Source organism: Mobula hypostoma, chromosome 14, assembly GCF_963921235.1.
Source record: "Mobula hypostoma chromosome 14, sMobHyp1.1, whole genome shotgun sequence".
In the NCBI taxonomy this organism is placed as follows: domain Eukaryota; kingdom Metazoa; phylum Chordata; class Chondrichthyes; order Myliobatiformes; family Myliobatidae; genus Mobula; species Mobula hypostoma.
This window is the reverse complement of record NC_086110.1, coordinates 30,509,480-30,527,902: the sequence shown is the minus strand read 5'-3', so window position 1 is coordinate 30,527,902 and position 18,423 is coordinate 30,509,480. Positions and strand designations below refer to the sequence as shown.

The 18,423-nt window shown below is 38.5% G+C and overlaps 1 long non-coding RNA gene across 1 annotated transcript in view; it reads right to left on the bottom strand.

The window, feature by feature from the left end:
* The window catches only part of LOC134356488 (uncharacterized), a 54,099-nt gene extending 41,384 nt beyond the window's left edge, over nt 1–12,715 (bottom strand). Inside the window, exon 1 of the long non-coding RNA XR_010020366.1 lies at nt 12,675–12,715. This is a non-coding gene — a long non-coding RNA (uncharacterized LOC134356488). The remainder of the gene's footprint in view (nt 1–12,674) is intronic.
* Between the last annotated feature and the right edge of the window lie 5,708 nt (nt 12,716–18,423).

The following is an 18,423-nucleotide window of genomic DNA, read 5'->3' as shown; positions in this document are numbered from 1 at the left end:
TCTAAAGATCTTTCTTCTTGAGCAAAGTAAAGGCTTTGTTAATCACACTGGCAGCACATCAAGCAATCTGAGCTTTGCTACTAACTTCAACACTAGTGTTACTGTTGATATCTCCTGTAAGTACCTGTGCTCAGATGCAAGTCTGATGATAATGTTCTGAAGTTTGTGAGCAAACCAGCAATGCTGTATATGGGGTGACCTGCATTCTCCTTTATCTAGTTTGTGACTGTCCAGTGAAGGTTTTAACATCACAGGCTTCTCATACATTCAGTTCGTAATCTTGATCAAATTTTACTTCTATTCAGAATAGTGCAATTGAGAGTGGTATCAGGTGTTCTCTCCTGTCTGTTTTTAATGTCCTCCTACACAAATCAGCCCACCTACACAACCACAGTCTGAAGGCTTTGACTCCGATTTGTCATCGCTGCAAATTACTCCACACCATTTATTAGGAAACATGTACAATGATTCAGCTGCAAAATGATAACAAATCAGAATCTGCAGCTGAAGCATAAATGAGACTTTAATTATGGTGATAACAGTGCTGGGTCTGTCTAAAGCCATGTGATGTCTTCGCTGATGTGTGTCACTCCACTGGGAGAATTGGGGAATCAGAGGAAGATAAACAATCTGAAGCTCTTCATGAAACCAACCAGCGATTGTTTTGATTAAAATTAGCTAATGGATGCAAATACTTTACGGTCCCTGTTGTCTAATTAAAGATAAGAAAGAAAATGCCTGACTTTCCTTTCCCTTCAAAGTACAATATTAATTTGATTATGATTATTAAAATCTGAAATTATATCCAGCTCTTGAATTTTTAGTTTTTTGGTTGTGTTTGGTATATATACTTTGATAATAAATTTACTTTGAACTTTAGAAGGTGGTACAAGTTTGTTTTGCTTATTAACTTTGGTTATTTAGTAATAGGTCAAAAGGGATTCTACATCCTGGATGCATCCAGCAAGGAAGCAATGGAAACCTGTGGGATTTGATATTAGACATGTCACTGTATGGTTCTTATTATTGAACAGAGAGAAGGCAGCTTTAGTCACGTGATTTCTAAACTCTTTCCAGCTGCTTTGAGGTTATGTAGTTTGTGGACTTCTCTTAGATACCTAAGGCTTTGCGTGATGTTTCACAAAGTGACTGGGAGCAATTGTTCAGTAATCTTCTTAGCCAAAGAGCGATTAGACCTAACTACTGGCCTTAAACAATGCATGAAAACCACACTAGACATCAGCATCAAAAAATGTATTTACAAAGACTTCGAACAACATGTAATGATGTATTGCAGTTTCCCCTGCAGGTAGGAATTATAGAGGATCAAAGAGTTTGAATGTAAAGAGCATTTTACTTTCTGTACTTCTAATTTCATAAGCAATAAGAATGTTTGTTATTTTATTAAAACAGATACAACGGAAATTACATTGTGGTGCATGATATTTATAATAGCTGTGCAATTATGATTTATAAACATCACGTCAGCAATATAATTAATCAGTTCTGCTACATTCCAGTCAAATGTGTGTGCAAAGCCACATGCAGCAGTCTGAGAAAAAGAAGACACTTGCAAAAACTGAACATGAAATCTTTTTCAGCTGTAGCTCCTTTCCACAGCTCAGCATAACAATGTACAATTGCTGGTCTCCATTGGCTTGTAATTCTGTTACAAGTCGATATCAGTACAGAAGTCCTAAATAGGAGGAAATCTGATGGTAATATAGATTGCTCAGCAGTATGCGAGCTCCAGTTTTATACCAATACTAAAAACGATCCTGAGTGACTGGACTCTCTCACAGAGCTGGAATGACTCTGATACTACAAGGTTTAACAAAACCCAAAAAAGACCTTGAAACTTCCAAGTATCACAGCATCATACTTATCCTAAGGCCAAACAGTGCTGTATTTAGCCCTTTCTACCCATGTCTTTCATTTAAGCCTGACTTTATACGTCCAACACAAACTCAGAGAAAAACACATCAACTTCCATTTAAGCCAGATTAATTCCTGTTTATTATGCTTTTTTACAAGAGATTATATTTAGAGAATGAATGTATGTTAAGAGATCATTTTTAATTGCAAGCTGCCAGCTTTCAACAACCATTTTACATCAAAAAACATGTTGGGTTTTTACTGGAAGCACTGTACTTTTCTCCTCCTAGAAACCAGTTACTGTGGCTGCATGGCACCTGGTTGTACTTAAAGTCTCACTTCTGTTCCCATTGACAGTAACCAGAGATTTCATCATTTTACACCTGGCACTAACCATTGACATATGTTTCTTCCCAGCCTCCCCCATTGTCAGAGGTAGGGATCTGTGGCTGACGCTTGGAAAAGTTGGTGTGAACCACAGGTTAAGGTGGCCAGGAATGGTATCGACGCCACCCTCTCACCACCTCTGAGTAGAGAGGTCACTGATACAACAAGTTGAATTACAAACTAATCCCATCTTCCAATGGTCGTGGGCTCAGTATAATACAAATCTTCATTACGAAATGAGGGCAATGAAGACCATTCCCCAGAGACGTCACCTACTACTATACAACACACTTTTGAAGGGATCAGGAAACATCATGAATCTGTATTTTTTTAAAAAAGAATCACCTGCAACAGATGAATATAACAGGCACTACACTCTAGTGGTGACCTGTGTATTCAGCACCTTCTGCCCAAAGGGTTTGCTGAGGCATTTTCTTTGGTAAGCAAGAAGCAACACATTTATACAACAGACCGAAGAATCTGTCAAGGGAAAAATAAGCTAAGTTTAAAATAACCTTCAGTGATTCAATGAAGGATAAAGTCAGAACGATCTTTAAATTCAATTTATGTTGCAGTAAGCATTGGAACATCCCAGGAAGACTGTTTTATTTGTTTAAAATATATGTATGGAAGTCCTATTTGAATATTTTGCTATCATTGAAATGCTTCTGAGCTGCACTGATCTCATAGCCAGCAATTTCATTAAATTTGGTTTTGTTTACAAGTAAGAGACCTTATACATGGCAAAGGGATGGTTATGATTCAAACACACAGCAATCCTATTGTAAAATGAAGTGGAAACAAAACAGTAAGTTTTAATATACTTTTACAGGCATATTGAATTGCATAGACCTTAAAACAGAATTAGTGGGAAGAAGGCAATTATTCTCCATGACATGAAAAAGAAGTCACTTTTGGTGTCAAATGCTCAAAGCTATTGCCTATTTTTTGTTGACTCCAAGAACAATAGTTTCTATATTCCAGCATGAAGTTATGGCCAGTTGTAAATTACATTTGTTATTTATCACATTACCAACTGGAAATTGTTTAGATTGATTAAATCGTTAGATTATATTGGGGTGGAAATTTATCTTTGGTTACCTGCACTAAACATAAATATGCTGTACTGGCTACACATTGCATTGCACTTCGAAGTTCAGCCCCATTAATTTAACTGAGCTGATCTCAGAGGCAGATTACAAAGAACATTTCCTACTAAATATGCACACTTAGCACGAGTTACTGAGGGCAGGCAGGCACAGGCTCAAACTCTATGTAAAACCACCCAAACACTTGCAATATGTATTGTCCAAAGAGCAACATGAATGGCAATGGTGTCTTGTTTGAAGAATGTGCTAACACTACAATATATGGACCTGATAACAATATGAATATTAAAGAGAAGCATGCACTGTTGTTTAGTATTTATTTTTTATACTTCTTATGGATAAAATTAAGGAGCATTGATTGTCAGTACCAGATTCAAGATTCAAAATAGAAATGTATTTATCATGTGCACTTTGAAACATGCAATGAAATGTGTTGCTTGCGATAACAACCGAGACACCCAAGGATGAGCCAGGGGCAGCCCACAAAGTGTCACCACACATTCTGGTGCCAACATAACATGCCCACTAGAGCATACAGTTAATGCTAGAGACCAAATATAGAGCTACAAAAATAGTGTCTAAAAGCAGCCAATTTTCTTTCCGCAGGTAGAAGGTTGAGTAAGTCCATCAACTTGTGTATTTTATCTACTGACAAAATAGGTGCAACTAAACTGGCACAGTTCATGCTGGTGCAGCAGGTCAAATCGCTGCATTTGACTAGCTCACAAATAAGAGCTTGTAGGAATTAGGTTCTTCAGGAAAAGGAATAATAGGCCTCTGATTAATAGAATACTATTGTTTTGACCATGATCGAAGTCACCAGAGAGACACTAAAGCTGGTGATGTGGAAGTCTTTATTCATCACAACAAGCAAGGATTCTCATGGAACACACATAAAATGCTAGAGGAACTGAGCAGGCCAGGCAGCATCTGTGGAAAAGAGTACTGTCAACTCTTTGGGCTGAAACTCTTCAACAGGACTGGAGAAAACAAAGATGAGGAGTAGATTTAAAAGACAGAGGGAGGAGAGGGAGAAACATAAGGTGATAGGTAAAACTGGGAGGAAGGAGGGGTGAAGTAAAGAGCTGGGAAGTTGATTGGTGAAAGAGATACAGGGCTGGAGAAGGCGGAATCTAACAGAAAAGGTCAGAAGGCCATGGAACAGAGGAAGAGGAGGAGGAGCACCAGAGGGAGGCGATAGGCAGGCAAGGAGATGAGGTGAGAAAGGAAAAAGGGGATGTGGAATGGATTCTCATGGAGACACTCTCAATAGAAGCTCACAAACCCAAATGTACATCAGATTTTTAAACCCCTAAGATCAAAGGTAACAGTAATTAATTTCAATAGTTGTAATAACATTGTTTACTTCAATACCTTTGAGGTACATATTTACAGTGGAATGACACTGTTTGGACTCTTTAAGGTCCAAATGTTTTGGGAGAAACTAATTAACACAACTATTCTAAAACTTCTGACGACAGAAAGCCAGACACCCAAAATTAATGTTGCCAGGACTGTGTCTGAGTACACAAAAATCGTAGGTATACAAAACCTATTGATTGCCGATACCTGTGACCATGTTTAATATGCCAAGTGACAATATCCATCTGGTCAGCCAGTTTGAACTCAAGTCACAATGGTGCAAATAATTTAGCCATGTTGCCTGATTTGATGCAGACCCATTGTTCTAACATTTGTCTGTTGCATATTCAATCTCTTAATCTGGAGGCCAATTTAATTTCATTTTACTATTTGGAATTTACACTAAAAACTGAAAGCTAATTGCAAGCATGCTGAATCTATTTACATTTATAGTACGAACTGAAGACTTGTTCTTGATTGAACTAATATCTGCTATATCCACTTCACTCCAGATTATTCCCTAACAATAGCCTCCTAAATATTTACCAACACATCTTTTCAGTCAGTTGATAGCAGATACGGGAAATATAATCAATAAGTCTGCAAATTCTAAATCTTCAGAGACACATAAGACCATATGTCTATAAGACGTAGGAACAGAATCAGGCCATTTGGCTCATTGTGCCTGATCTACCATTTCATCATGGCTGAATTATTATCCCTCTCAACCACATTCTCCTGCCTTCTCCACGAAATCTTTGACTTCCTGACCAAACAAGAAACTATTAACCTTTGCTTTATATACGCTCAATGACTTTGCCTCCACAGCTATCTCTGGCAGTGAACTCCAGAGGTTCATCACCCTCTGGCTAAAGAAATTCCTTCTCATCTCTGTTCTAAATCGATATCCCTCTATTCTGAGGTTGTGCCCTCTGGTCCTAGACTCGCCCACTATAGGAACCATCCTCTCCACATCCAGTCTGTCTGAGCCTTTCAATATTTGATGGGTTTCAATAGGTCATTCTTCTAAACTCCAGAGAATACAGGCCTAGAGCCATCAAATGCTCCTCATACATTAATGGTTTCAATCATTCTCATGATCCTCCTGTGGAGCCTCTTCAATGCCAGCACCTTTTGTTAGATAATGGCCCCAAAACTGCTCACAAAACTCCAACTTTGGTTTGACCAATGCCTTACAAAGCCTCAGCATTACATTCTTGCTCTTATATTCTAGCTCTCTCAAAATTGATGCTAACATTGCATTTGCCTTTCTTACCGCCAATTCAATCTTCAAGTTAACCTTTAGAGAATCCTGCACAAGGACTCCTAAGTCCCTTTGCATGTCATATTTTTGAATTTTCTCTCCATTTAGAAAGTAATCTGTATCTTTACTTCTTCTACCAAAGTGCATGACTATACCTCCCCACACTATATTTCATCTGCTACTTTTCTGCCCTTTCTCCCTGTCAAAGTCCTTCTGCAGACTCCCTGCTTCCTCAACACAACTTATCTCTCCGCCTTTTTTTGTTTCATCTGCAAACTTGGCCACAAAGCCATCACTTCTCTCATCCAAAGCATTGACATATAATGTGAAATGAAGTGGTCCCAATACCGACCCCAGTGGAGTATCACTCGTCACCAGCAGCCAATCAGAATAGGCCCCCTTTGTTCCCACCCTTTGCCGCCTGCCTGTCAGCCAAACGTCTATTCATGCTATCCTGTAATACCATGGGCCTTTATCTTTTTAAGCTGCCTCATATGTGGCACCTTGTCAAGGGCCTTCTGAAAATCCAGGCAAACAACATCCACTGGCTCTCTTTCGTCTATCCTGCCTGTTATTTCCTCAATTAATTCCAATAGATTTATTAGGTAAGATTTCCTCTTAAGGAAACCATGCTGATTTTGGCCAACATTATCATGTGCCTCCAAGTACCCCGAAACCTCATCCTTAATAATGGACTTCAACATCTTGCCAGCCACTGGAGTCAGGCTAACTGGCCTGTAATTTCCTTTCTTCTGCCTGCCTCCTTTCTTAAAGAGTGGAGTGCCATTTGTCATTTTCTAGTCCTCCAGGACAAGTCCAGGATCTCATAATTCTTGAAAGATCATTATTGATGCCTCCAGAATTTCTTCAGCTACTTCTTTCAGAACCCTGGGGTGTATTCCATATGGTCCAGTTGACTTATCCACCTTCAGACCTTATAGCTTCCCAAGCACTTCCTCCTTAGTAATAGCAACTACACTTACTTCTGTCTCCTGACAGGCTCGAACTTCCAGCATACTGCTAGAACCTTCCATAGTGAAGAATGATGCGAAATACTTATTAAGCTTGCCTGCCATTTCTTTGTCCCCCATTTCAACTTCTCTATCATCATTTTCTGGTGGTCCGATATCCACCCTCAACTCTCTTTTATTCTTGATATACCTGAAAAACTTTTTGAATCCTCTTTTATATTATTGGCTACCTTAACTTTTTTATTTCTTCTTTTCTCTCCTAATGACATTTTTAGTTGCCTTCTGTAGGTTTTTAAAAGCTTTCCAATCCTCTAACTTCCCACTAATTTTTCTGATATTATATGCCCTCTCTTTTACTTTTATGTTGTCTTTCACTTCCCTTGTCAGCCATGGTTACCTCACCGTCCCTTTACAATACCTCTCTGGGATGTAACTATCCTGCACCTTCTGAATTGCCCCCACAAACTCTAGCCATTGCTGTTCTCCTGTCATCCCTGCTAGTCTCTCTTTCCAATTAACTTCAGCCAGCTCCTCTCTCATGCCTCAGTAATTCCCTTTACTCCACTATAATACTGATACATCTGACTTTATCTTCTCCCTCTTAAACTGCAGGGTGAGCAGAATCTGGATACAGAGTGGATATTGTTATATCATTATAAGGAAATGAATGGACAAAAGGGTGAGAGAAAGAAAGAGAGAAGAATGTATTTATAAAAAAAAACATTTCATGCTGCAAACTGCCCTACTAAGGAAAACTTAGATATCGGCATCAGTGGATTCACACCATCAAGCAAATTTAATACAATTCTTGTTGCAAAAAAAATCTTTCACAAAGGAAACGTTGAGACAGATCTTTTTAAACAAGGCCATCTTGAATTTTCAGTGACTTCACGAAACAGTTCTCAACAGCAATTTTACTGAAATATAAACTATCAATATCTAACACTCTTCTATGTACAGTAAATATAGACATTATCAATCTTATGGGCCTAAATTGAATCTTGTAACCTGTACTAAATATCCATATGGAATTTATTCACCCTGCAATGGTAAAATTTTGCCTTTTTAATATCTGATGTTAATCAAAACAAAAATCCATCTCTGTCTAAATATAACATTGAGGAAACTGACTAATTATAACCATATTCCATTTTTGAATGTAACAATAGACATAATTAAGAAATATATATTTTGATTTTTAGTAATAATCTCTTCTGAAGTTTAAATTACCACAGCTGTTTAATTCTCCATCTTCTCCAAACATAATTCAAGTACTTTGTTGACAGTTATAGGGATTATGGAGCTTATGGTACATCCCGTCTGTCACAAGAAAATATTTATAACAACTGTCATGTCACCAGATTCTACTTACATTTGAATACAATTACCAAAGCCCGTCAAATAGTGATATAGATAATTCTGTCAAGACCACACAGTAAAAGGTGAAACCACAATTCTTAAGCATTTTTCTTGCAATTCGCTTCAAATACAACACATCTTCAGAATTTTGACAGAATTGAAATACTTTACTGACAGAATTTCTTCTAACTTGCGGTATTAATGCCAGCACATAATTTTCCTGGTACAGCTGCAAAGGAACCGATGTGCTATGGTTCAACTGCTCCAGTATAAGGCATTTAGCAAATAGCTTTTCATTCTGTACAGTATAAAAGGCAAAGATTCTGTTTTCAATTTTAACAACAGAATATCTTTTCAAGATGGTTGGCATGCATTGTGTTTTTCAACACTTTAATGGATACAAGTATGAAATTAAACCCCTGATAGAAGTTATGAATTGGATTTTAACACAAAACATTGAGCTCTAACAACGCATGTGTGTTTATTCAAGAGCTCATTGCAGAACACTTCTCTAGAACTTTCTGCAAAACATGGTTGCAACCCAAAGTGTGATAAGTTACATTACATACCCTTAAAGATATGACAGAGATGTAATAAATATCAAGGTAGTATACTGCATGGTAACATATGTGTACTTTGATAAGAAATTTACTTAGAATTTTGAGCTTTTGAACTTTGGACACAAACTGTTGTTCACAACCATTATTGTATATATATTACCTTGCTTTCCCCCTTTCCAAAGAATAATCTGAAATAAAATAGAATAAACTGAGGTAAACCAGCTTTTGCTCTCTGTGACTTTTCTAGTAATCAGGTTAGTTGTTTGAAGTCATAGATTCAGTAATATTGTAGAATTATCATTTCCTCTGTCTTCCCATCTTAACTCATGTGGACTTTGTTGTGACTGATTAATTAAAATCACTGGAGAGATACTGAAGCCGGTGACATAGAAGTCTTTATTCATCACAGTAAGCAGGCATCATTCTGAAGACACTCTCGGTAAAGGCTCGCAAACCCAAAATACATCACATTTTTATACCATTAAGATCAAAGGAAACAGTAGCTAATACAAGACAATTTCAATAGTTACAATGACACCATTTACTTCAATAATTTGGGTTGACAAAGCTTCCTTTGAATTTCATATCTACAGTGAAAGACAACACTGAATGTTCAAATACCTTGCGGGAAAATTTCCCCGAACTTATTTACATTTAGAATTGTGGAAATTCCTTAAACCCATAGTTAATGCAGGACAATTAGCACAATCCCATTGTTTTAACGTTTGGCTGATGCGTATGCAATCTCTCATGGTCACCGTTTTGCAAATCGTATCTCTTAGGCTACATCCAGACTAGACCGGATAAATCTGTAACCGAAGCTTTTTCAATTCGTTTTGACCCTCCGACCACACAGAAACAACGTTTTCCTCCCCCGAAAAAGGAGATTTTCAAAAATGCTCTCCAGAGTGAATAAATCTGAAAACGCCTAATAACCGACTTAGTGTGTACGGGGTAACTGGATATTTTTAAAACCGCTGTCATGACGTGTCAGAACAAATGTTGGCAGCAGTGCGGCATTTCATTGTTTTCTTGAACGCAACCTCCAACACCACAACAACAATATCTGACAATAGATGTGTAACAGCCTAATGTAACATTGTATGGAAATACAAGATAACACTGATGCAGACATGTTTCATACATTTAACAAGGTGCTTTATTAATGTATTGCTTGTGCAAACATTCAATAGATGCAATTGTCACTTTTGCTCAGTAACTCGTTTTATTGCACATGTTAAATACAGCAAAATAATACACAAAGACATGACAAAAATAAAGGCAAACAAATGATGTAACAGCAAATTTCACTTTTGCCTAGTAACAAGCCTTATTGCATTTAGTTGTAGCTGTCGTCCCTTTCATCGGTGAAGAGACTATAGCTGTAGGAAATGTTTCTGGACAAACGTGCACCGAGTCTTTCGTTTGGCAATTTCCTTTTAAGTTTCTCTAGTCTGTAACTGGACAAACACGCACCAAGTATACCGTTTCCTCTTCGCTTGTTTTCTGTGTGTCCTGCGCATGCCCAGTAGGAGGAGATTCACCCAAATATCCGCTTTAATGAGGACAGAGGTATTTTTAAAAATGCCTAGTGTGGACGCCTGTCGTTCTTACGTGAAACCGGCGTTTCCAAATTATCCGGTCTAGTGTGGACATAGCCTTAGTCTATGGGCCAGTTTCACTTTAAGTTACTGCTTGCAATTTACAATAAAGACTGAAGACTGGTCCTTGCTTGAATCAATACCTGCTATATTCAGAATCAGACTCAAGTTTATTATCACCGGCATGTGTCATGAAATTTGTTAACTTAGAACATTCACATAACACCAGAATACTCCTTAAGAGACTTCTCTGGAGTAATTGTTGGATTCGCTTCAGAGACCTCTTCTATCTTCTGTTATCCTCTCAGCTACATTTGCTAAGATTAGGCAGAGTTAAAAGAATTTCTCTTCAACTTTCTTAAGATAATTTCTGGACCTGTACAATTCCATTTTTTTCCCTAAAGTTTTATTTCCTGATCTCTAGTCTACCAGGTTTTAGTACATAAGCATTGTCATTTATGCTGAACATCTATCTACTTGTTTCAGTTTACGTTGTGATACTTTCTTTTTAGTAGCCTCTCCTTCTAAAATGGGTTGGAAGAAACAGTGATCAACGTTTCAGCAGGAGTAAATTCAAGTAAGAGCTTGGTATTGACTGAGTGAACTCTTAGGAGTTCAAGGTCAATGTTTAGGGCGATGTTTGATTAATCCTTCAAAACAAGCAAAGCTTCTACCATACTTCCTTTACTATAAAAATTGACAGTTTTGTTTCCTCATTTGAAGCTTGACATAATGTGTATATCTGCAGATTCTGCATTTCTATATCTTATATTGACTCTGTTTTTAGCACAGAATTCTTCAAAGCGCAAAGTAAATTTATTATCAAATTACGTATATATCACCACCAAATACTACCCTGAGATTTATTTTCTTGCAGGCATTCACGGTAGAACAAAGTGCAATAGTATAAATGAAAAACTACACACAAAGGGACTATAATCTTCCTTTCTATAAAATTCTATAACCTTCCTTTCAGTTTTGTCCTCAACTAACATAGCCGGATTGATGGACAATTCATAGATCTGCCGTGAATATATATCACAGAGATCTGTTTATGTATTTATCCAGCCACAACATAACATTCTAGCTTCAAAAATTGGTTTTCTGAGCAGTTCTAGTATTTTCTACTGTTGTGATGGGAAGATATCTTTTACCAACCTTTTATTTTCTATATTGCTGGTAGCTTCTCCATAGGGTACTGTCAATAAAATTATTGCTATAGGGTTTTGCTTGGATGCGGTTCTATTCAATGTCAGAGTTGCATTGTAGCAGTGGATAGATCAGCTCCCAAAACTTGATCCTGCCATCATGGGAATAGCAGATTTCCGCCTCCAGTTGGCCAAGAATAGCAAAAATTCAGTAAATGGTGCAATTAATGACCTTGCCAGCAGAAAAAGAGAGGAAATATTCTTGTAAATATAGTAATAAGCACTAATGTCCTCTTTTCAACTTTTGCACACTTTTATTCACAGCCTATCAATGACACGGCTAAGATGTCTTGATGGAAACATCAGAATCAATAATATTGAAATGCACTAAAGTAAATGTCCTGTGTGTTTTTGTAGGAATGTTTGTGGCCAAGTGGTTAAGGCATTGGACTAGCTACCTGAAGGTCATGAGTTTGAGCCCCAGCCGAGGGAACATGTTGTGTCCTTGAGCAAGGCACTTAATCAGACAATGCTCTGCGACGACACTGGTGCCAAGCTGTATGGGTCCTAATGTCCTTCCCTTGGACAACATTGGTGTCGTGGAGAAGGGAGACTTGCAGCATGGGCAACTGCTGGTCTTCCATACAACCTTGCCCAGGCCTGCGCCCTGGAGAGTGAAGACTTTCCAGGCACAGATCCATGATCTCGCAAGACTAACGGATGCTCTCATTACTCTCTTGAGATGGTCACAAACTTCAGGAAATCAGAAATACCAAATTTCTGTCAGTGACTCAAGCCCATCCTGTTTGCTGATTTCTTCACTACAGAGCAAAATAAATCAGCTGGATAATGTGAATTTAAGCTGTTTCCAAATGGCTCCCCATAAAATATACTGAAACTGTTATGCTTTGTTGCGTGAAATCTGAGTGAAATTTCAATGGCATATGAAGCCATTAAGAATATATCAATTTGTAAATATAGTTTAAAATCACTCCTCTTCCTTCCTGATTTGCAATGTGTGAGAATCGTACTACTTACCTCATTGCAGCAGCTGGCATTAGGGATCCTACAAAGCTGCAGCAGGCACGGGAAAAGGCAAAGTCTCTTTTTCTTTTACTCATTCACAGGACATGGGCGTCATTGGTACAATGGTCACATCATCTGTCTCCACGAGCCAACCACAGAGGTGGATCTGAGGTCACATATACATTAAGCCAGGGAAATTTTCTTCACTGAGAGATGCTAGTGAACGAAATGAGTTTTAAAACAACATTAGAACTGGAATTGGAATTGATTTATTATTGTCACATGTACTGGCTTGTCTTACATACTGCTCATACAGATCATATCATTACACAGTGCACTGAGGTAGAACAAGGTAAAGAAATGATGAAATGCAGAAAAAAAAGTGTAACAGCTGCAGAGAAAATGCAATGCAGGTAAATAATAAAATGCAAAATCATAATGAGATAGATTGTGAGGTCAACAGTCTACCTTATTGTACTAGGGAATGATTCAAGAGTCCGGTAACAGCAAGCTAGAAGCTCTCCTTGATCCTGTTCTTGACAGATTATCTGGGGTTGATAGGGTCTTTGATTATGCTGGCTGCTTTACTGAGCTAATGAGAAGTATAGACAGAGCCCAAGGGAGCGAGGACTGGTTTTTGTGACGTTCTGAGCCATGTTCACAATTCTGTGTCGTAATTCCATTGTTACCATTAAGATATAATGCTACAAAATTCAGGAATTAGTGAAGTTAAATTCCCCAATCTCTGAATCGAAGCCTCTGGCCTTTTTATTTAACCAGCCCAGTAACTCAATAACTTTATTACTGTACTGCTGTTGCAGAATCTACAAGTGCCTAGAAATTGGTTAGTATATGATATGATCTGCGTTAGCGGAAGTTGAATTAACACTTTTGTTGAGAGCACAACTCTGGGAAAGCCCAAGATGCATGACCATGATGTTTATGTTGTTTGGCAAACAAATAGTCCTGTCTTGTAGCTTCACTAAATTGTTTTGTCATTCTGATTGGTCAATGGAGTAACTGTTGCTGGCATGCCCCTCGTGCTCACTTCATTGACTGTTGATGATGGTCAAGTGGTGGATCTGCCAGGTCAGGAGTTTGCAGATTGAGGTTGATTACAGATCTGCCATAATTATCATGGAGACAGTGCCATATGACATGATGAAATTTATATTTTCCTTGTGAAAATGGAGTATCTTCTCCACAAGGTCTATGTTTCTTAGGCACCCCATCCACTACGATTCACTCACATCACCAATACATAGTTGTAGCAGTTTGTATGATCTACAGGATGCACTGCAGCGACTGACAGTTGAAGTCAGAAGTTTACATACACCTTAGCCAAATAAATTTAAACTCAGTTTTTCACAATTCCTGACACTTAATCCTAGAAAACATTCCCTGTCTTAGGTCAGTTAGGATCACTACTTTATTTTAAGAATGTGAAATTTCAGAATAATAGTAGAGAGAATGATTTATTTCAGCTTTTATTTCTTTCATCACTTTCCCAGTGGGTCAGAAGTTTACATACACTATTTTAGTATTTGGTAGCATTGCCTTTAAATTGTTTAACTTGGGTCAAACGTTTTGGGTAGCCTTCCACAAACTTCTCACAGAAAGTTGCTGGAATTTTGTTCCATTCCTCCAGACAGAACTGGTGTAACTGAGTCAGGTTTGTAGGCCTCCTTGCTCGCACACGCTTTTTCAGTTCTGCCCACAAATTTTCTATCGGATTGAGGTCAGAAAATGATGTCAAGTCTGGTTGATCCTTGGGAGCAATTTTCAAATGCCTAAAGGTACCACGTTCATCTGTACAAACAATAGTACGCAAGTATAAACACCATGGGACCACGTAGCCGTCATAGATGCAGCCGCATTCTGTCTCCTAGAGATGAACGTACTTTGGCGCGAAAGGTGCAAATCAATCCCAGAACAACAGCAAAGGACCTTGTGAAGATGCTGGAGGAAACAGGTGGACAAGTATCCATTTCCACAGTAAAGCGAGTCCTATATCGACATAACCTGAAAGGCTGCTCAGCAAGGAAGAAGCCACTGCTCCAAAACTGCCATAAAACATCCAGACTACAGTTTGCAAGTGCACATGGGGACAAAGATCTTACTTTCTGGAGAAATGTCCTCTGGTCTGATGAAACAAAAATTGAACTGTTTGGCCATAATGACCATCGTTATGTTTGGAGGAAAAAGGGTGAGGCTTGCAAGCTGAAGAACACCATCCCAACCGTGAAGCATGGGGGTGGCAGCATCATGTTGTGGAGGTGCTTTGCTGCAGGAGGGACTGGTGCACTTCACAAAATAAATGGCATCATGAAGAAGGAAAATTATGTAGATATATTGAAGCAACATCCTCAAGACATCAGCCAGGAAGTTAAAGCTCAGTCGCAAATGGATCTTCCAAATGGACAATGACCCCAAGCATACCTCCAAAGTTGTGGCAAAATTGCTTAATAACAACAAAGTCAAGGTATTGGAGCGGCCATCACAAAGCCCTGACCTCAATCCGATAGAAAATTTGTGAGCAGAACTGAAAAAGCATGTGCGAGCAAGGAGGCCTACAAACCTGACTCAGTTATACCAGTTCTGTCTGCAGGAATGGAACAAAATTCCAGCAACTTACTGTGAGAAGCTTGTGGAAGGCTACCCAAAACGTTTGACCCAAGTTAAACAATTTAAAGGCAATGCTACCAAATACTAAAATAGTGTATGTAAACTTCTGACCCACTGGGAAAGTGATGAAAGAAATAAAAGCTGAAATAAATCGTTCTCTCTACTATTATTCTGACATTTCACATTCTTTAAATAAAGTAGTGAACCTAACTGACCTAAGACAGGGAATGTGTTCCAGGATTAAATGTCAGGAATTGTGAAAAACTGAGTTTAAATGTATTTGGCTAAGGTGTATGTAAACTTCTGACTTCAACTGTACCAAGGTACATAGACAGCACTTTACAAGTCCATTACCTCTATCTGCTGGAAGGACAAGGACAGCAAAAACATGGAAACACCACCATCTGGAAGTTGCCCTCCAAGTTGCAAATATCCTGACTTCGAAATATATTGCCATTACTTCACTGTCACTGGCTCAAAATCATGAAACTATCTCCATTGTGGGTATATCCGCAGCTCAGGGACTGTAATAATGCACCACCATCTTCTCAAAGGCAACAAGGAATGGATAATTAAATATTGGTTCAGTCTATGAAGTCCATATCCCTTCAATAACTATATATTAGAAAAAAAAGAATAAAATACTGAACCCCACTTCAATTTAAAGCATTTTAGTTGACAGCCAGATTACATTTCTTTCTCTTTGAGGTCAGCAGGATTGTTATAGAACGTAGAACAGACCCTTTGGCGCGCAATGTTGTGCCGAACCAATTAAATTAGTAATCAAATGGTTAACTAAACTCTTCTGTCTACGTAATCTTTCCATTTTCCTCACATTCATGTGTCTATCAAAACAACTCTTAAAAGTCCCTAAAGTTTCTCTCTCTACCACCACCCCAGGCTATGCATTCCAGACATCCACCATCCTCTGTGCAAACAAACCTGCCCCCAACATCTCCTTGGAAATTACCCTCTCTCACCTTAAATGCATGCCCTCTGGTATTAGACATTTCAACCCTTGGAAGAAGATACTCCCTGTCTCCTCTCATAATCTTATAAACCTCCATCAGATCTCCCCTTAGTCTCTGCTGCTCCAGAGAAAACAGCTCAAGTTTGTCCAGCCTCTTGTTATGACACATGCCCTTTAATCCAGACAATATCCTGATAAGCCTCTTCTGTAGTCTCTCCAAAGCCTTGACATCCTTCTTATGGCGGGGCAACCAGAACGATGTGCAATACTCCAGATGAGGCCTAACCAGAGATTTATGAAACTTTATCTTTGATGGAAATTTCTGGGCCATTACATGATTCAAAAAAATCTTACAAGGAGGTCACAATAATGAAATGTGCTTAGGAAAATTGATTATAACATATATTTATCTCCCCATTTCACATTTACAGCAAGGTGAAGTGTAAGAAATTCTTCAGTGATCACATGATAACTTTGTGCATATAGAGCTCCATTTAAACTTTGTTTGTGAGATAGAAGTAAAAGGAAGAACCAGTCCAAAAGACTGCAGATTCTGCAAATTGCAACAAGCAGATCAATCAGGATGTGTGGAGGCACAAGATGTGAATTGACTCTTGGGTCAAGACACTGCATCAAGATTGAAATCCTATAATGTTGGCAAATCCTTAATGCCTTGCCTTCACTAAAATTAAAGTATACAATATTAAACCTTACTGAATAAAGAGCCTTGGTGTCCTTTCTAATCCTGTCAGGAGCAGCAAACCTTGATATTCAACAAAGATCAGAGGTGGACTGCTGGAATGATCCTGAGTCTATGAAACTGAGAGTGCCCATGATTTTGAGCTCTGCAGTGAGAACAGTACAAGCTCAGGAGCATAGGTGATGGTCATTCTGCATATCGTCACACATCTTAGTAATAGTTGGCTTTGAAAACCTACATCAGCATAAACATTCCCCTTTGGAGGTCGAGGTTGAATTTGATGTTTATGTGCATCTCCCTGTGGATAGGGTCCAGTCCCCTGTGTGGCGATATGACGTGTAAGAACGTGATTGGAGAGAGTTCTGAGCATGCGCAGAGATGATAGAAAGATTGAGAAACATCGTATCGTAAAAACGCTTTTCTATGTCTATGTCTCCTGTGTTAAGGTTACCAGTCCCCAGTAAGATGCCAAGCCCCGAGCTCCCACTCAAAAACAGCAATATGCCAACAGAGGCACCCATTACAATATTGCCTTAGTGCAAAGACTTTCCGAAAAAAATGTAGTTGCTAGTTTTAGTACTTTGGGAAACAAATAAGAAATTTCCATCAAGTTTTGGAGATTTTCTTTTTGAGTCCAGTAGCTACTAGTGTGGCTTTTATATGAAGTGTGCACATTGAATGCAATAGGTTATCCTCTTTGTTTATCGTGACTGCCAAGTGGCAACCACTTTCTGGATTTGGAAGTTCCAATGTAAACCAAGAAGAGTTGAAGAATGTGTCATTCAAGAACTGATGCCTTCAGAGGTATGCCAGAGGCTGGGAAGAATCACGAGCAAGTGTCCTGTCGGGAAAAGCCTGTCCAAATGTTATATCCAGAAATGAAAATTGAAATAAAAGTATCCACATTGTGAATTTTGCATTGTATAGCACTGAAAAAAACAACACCAAGTAATGCAATTTATTGGTAGATATCACCAGTGCAGATTTTCTGATTTATTTGGTAGATTCCCCGCTTATATGTAGAATGGATTTACCATCATATTTTTCCCAAAGTTATAGAAAGGGAGTGTGAGAGACTGCGAGAAAATTCTAGCCTGTGATGCCATTTTTGAAGTCATTGGAGATTGAGCAGCTTTGGAAATGCTAGTGAGATATGCAGTCCTGATGCTCTAGCCGTATCCACAAGATTCAGTAATGGACTCTTTGCTGCCTTCAGGAATATACTTCAGAATTCTCCGACATGTTTCACAAGGCAACATCAAACAACTGTGGACATGTATTCTTCTGCCTTGTTTGATTTTCATCTGTTTACTCCCTATAGAAATTAGTCATTTGCAAAGATCAGATGGCTTACTTCCAGATGCAAAGCTGGTAATTGTTGATGATTACAACTGAATTCTAATTGGATGTGTTATTTTTCTGCTGGCACAATTTTTATGCTATTGTGATAGATAAGTCAGCAGGGC